The sequence below is a fragment of the Sinocyclocheilus grahami genome, unplaced genomic scaffold (assembly GCF_001515645.1).
Source record: "Sinocyclocheilus grahami isolate Dianchi unplaced genomic scaffold, SAMN03320097.WGS_v1.1 scaffold253.1, whole genome shotgun sequence".
Taxonomy (NCBI): domain Eukaryota; kingdom Metazoa; phylum Chordata; class Actinopteri; order Cypriniformes; family Cyprinidae; genus Sinocyclocheilus; species Sinocyclocheilus grahami.
Genome location: NW_015505432.1, coordinates 2313536 through 2317507, shown reverse-complemented (window position 1 = coordinate 2317507; position 3972 = coordinate 2313536).

Here is a 3972-nt window from a genome sequence, read left to right as displayed (position 1 = left end):
CTGTAACGAATCATCCACTGAAGGCGAGCGTAAGTGAGAACCCAAGTGCAGTTTATTTACAGAGTGATCCAAACATCCAAACAATAATCCAAGACACAGACTTGACTTGACTTGACTTGACTTGACTAGGCATAAACAGACTTGACATGAACAGACTTGACTTGGCATGAACAGACAAGACTCACCAACAGGAGGTTACAACTTCAATACACGACGAGGGCACAGTGGGAACATGAAGCTACTTATAGGAAACAAGAGGGTCACATGACAAGAACAAACCAATGGGAAACAAGACACATGACTAAGACAACCAATCAGAACATGACACAATGAACAGGGGAACCAATGGCATGAATACATGAGGGCAAGGGAAGCATGACACAAACAGGGACTATCAAACAATTACAAAATAAAAGACATGGAAAACATGAACATGAAACAAAACATGATATTACACCCCACCACCCCGATGTTGCAACTTGATGTGTACTTGCTGTTTTGCGTTGTGTCCTTGAGGTCTACAAGACCATAGGGTGTCCAATCTGACATTTTAAGTTTCAGAAGGGTGCTCATAAGCACCCCATTGTGGCCACTATGTGCTTTTGATGTACCCTTTTTGTGATGCTGACTCCACAGCAGACACCTACCTAACAGTTTATGCAGCATTATGTATGTTTATGCAGCATTATGTATATAAAACGTGACCACGAGAACTTAGGGATTTGGGACAGAGCCTAAGTCTGTTAATGAACACCCTTTAATTAATACACCAAGGGCACACAACAACACACATTAACCTCTACTTTAAAGGGGTCATCGAATGCCCATTTACCACAAGTTGATATGATTCTTTAGGGTCTTAATGAAAAGTCTATAACATACTTTGGTTAAAATTTCTCAATGGTAGTGTAAAACACACCCTTTTTACCCTGCCAAAATCAGCTCTGTTTTCAGCACGCCATTCTATTCCGTGTTGCTTTAAATGCTAATGAGCTCTGCTGATCCCGCCCCTCTTTTCCGTGGGGTGACGAGCAGACTGTAAACTTCAGCCGCGAAACATGCTAACTAGCACATATTAGGAAAGGCAATTTGCAAAGATTCATTAAAAAAAACTTATACTTCAGTAGATGAATGTGGATCATGAATGATTCGTGCGAACTTAAACGTATTTAGGCAGATCAGGGATCGGCACATTCCTCTGCGTCTTCAGCGGCTCAGATGTCGGGAGTAAATAACGACTGCTATGTTCATTATTACATCCAGCAACAAAACACCTCAATCGCTTAAAGGGGTCATATGATGCGATTTCAGTTTTTCCTTTCTCTTTGGAGTGTTACAAGCTCTTGGTGCATAAAGAAGATCTGTAACGTTGCAAAGACTAAAGTCTCAAATCCAAAGAGATATTCTTTATAAAAGTTAAGATTCAACCGCGCCTACCTAAAACGGCTCGTTCTAACGCCCCCACATGTCTACGTCACGATGTGGGAAGATTTGCATAACGCCACCCAAATGTTCACGCAAAGAAAGAAGGTGTAACTTTTATTCTCGCTGTAGTATTGTTGCTGCCGCCATGTCGTGAAGACGATGTGTTTCTCGTTGTGAAAGCGAAACTACTTTGTTTGGCCTTCCAAAAGAGGACACGACTAGAAATCAGTGGTTAAGTTGTATTTACAACAGTTCCAGAACCGTTCAACCCAAATATCCAGATGTGTGCAGCGCATTTTATGGAGGACTGTTTCCTGATCCTGGGAGAGTAGACTACAATGCCGGCTGTTCTGACTCACAGTCTGTAAGTACGTTTTCATATTTAAAGGATTTGCCACTGATGATTCAAACGCAAGTTCTGAGCAGTGTAGAGTAGCGCTTGTTGTTTGTCATTTCTCCGATCACAAATGCAGACATGGTTTTATGTTTACGTGGCGCGATGCAACGCAACGTGTAAAAAGACAGTATAAGTCATTGTAATCCGTAATTATGTCCCCACTGGATGCAACAAATGCCTCGTTTATAATGGCTTTTAATGTTTTTGTCTCGTCGCTCCGGCCTGACAGGGCATCACAGAATGGTAAGGGGCGTAACATTTCCGTCACACGCTTGAGGTATTCGGCCAATCACAACACACTGCATAGCTGGCCAATCACAGCACACCTTTCTTTTCAGACTGATGAGCTTTGTAAAAATCGGCGCATTTCAGAAAGGCGGGGCATAGAGGAGAAACAATAATGTACAGTATGTGGAAAATAATGTGTTTTTTGAACTTGAAACCGCATAAACACATTTCATTACACCAAATACACAAAATAATGTTCTTTTTAGCAACATCATATGACCCCTTTAATCTGAGACATTCTTGTCTTTCCCTGCACCGGAGAAAACACAATGGCAGATAGCTCACAGCTCACTCAGGGTGGGTCTTAAGGTAAGACGGACTTGTCGATCAACTATCGTGGGAGCGGCCTGTGCAGAACTATGTCATTCTGACAGGAATCTCAGAACAGCCTGATTTGAGAAAGGGGATTTTAAAATAGGGATTTAAAGAAAAAACACTGGGTGGATTTTTATCATTATAAGGTGGATGTGTACACACACTTCCAACACACATTTATGTTCAAACAACAACAAAAGTGAACTTTGCATCCGATGACCCCTTTAAAGATGACTTTGCAAAGAAGACTCTTTTTCTAGTCTATCAGTGTAGCTTCCCGAATAATCAATCATCTCAAAACTGTTATTTTAGTATTATTTATATACTGTATTTCTATATTATATTTCGAATTTCCTTTTATTTTTTTTAATTTATTTTAACATTAATGTATTGTGTGCGATTGCTCAGTGTTAACCTACATGAATTTACATACAGCCAATGGTAGGGCCCTATAATTTCCATGTTTCTGAAAAATTGAAAAAAATAAAAGAATTGTAGCGTCTGGATCACTCAAACACACAATATATATTTTGTTAGCTAGATTTAACAAATACTCTGTAACACCCCAGGAAGCCGAACAGGCCCCTGGTTCCATAACAACCCTGACACCAGATACTTTTACGACCTTGTGGAATGTGAGCAGAGACTCTCACTGCATTTTCCAGAAGCAAGATGCACAAATGCACAGTAGAAATGGACTTTTCTACTAATTAATTCTTAGGAAAACCTTTCTTAAATAGGCAGACACTAAACTGCTTAAATTGCACTGGCATGCATTGGTTACCGTGACAACAACTTGTCACAGGAAGCGCTAACTTCACATAGCACAACACGCCATGTTGTAAACAAACCACCTGAAGCTGCTAAGCTAACACGACTTAGCATAGTTTCATCTTAGGCTAAGCTACCAAATAGCTTTAACAATTAGGGGTTAACACTCTTTAATTGAAGCTTTTAAATACAGCATGTGTGTATGCAGTGTGAAGTAATTTGAACTTAACCTAATCCCTGGTTTCTGATTTTCCCCTTTCTTTTTCTATGTTTCTCAATCATCAATTAGTCTCAGCGAATTTAACTATCTTAGATGTATCCTTCCTGAATGCTATTGCTTAGTTACTAGTTAATTAAATCTAAATTTAATTACATCTTAACTGTCTATCTAGAGAAGAATCATTAAGGTATTGGGTGCTTTTAGTAACACACTAATCACTAGTGCTGCTTGTAGCGTCTGCGTAGGATCATCCATGAGCGTTGGACTGTTTATGGCTTAAAAGACCCCTTTTAGCCTTTTGACATTTGCATATAAATTACAGTTCTGGTCAGAGATGTTACGTTGTATAGGGGTTTTAAATTGCCAGATGGTTCTTCACCGACAAGAAGATTCGAACCAGCCCCCACTATCATCCTTCTCAATCTGACTTCAAACACTGTTTAAAGAGCTGTAAATTACCTCGATGGGCCATCCAGGCCAAGCAAACTAACGCACATTACAAAAGTCATCAAGACAAACGCTAGGGCATAACTATCATCCTGAGTACCAAATAATA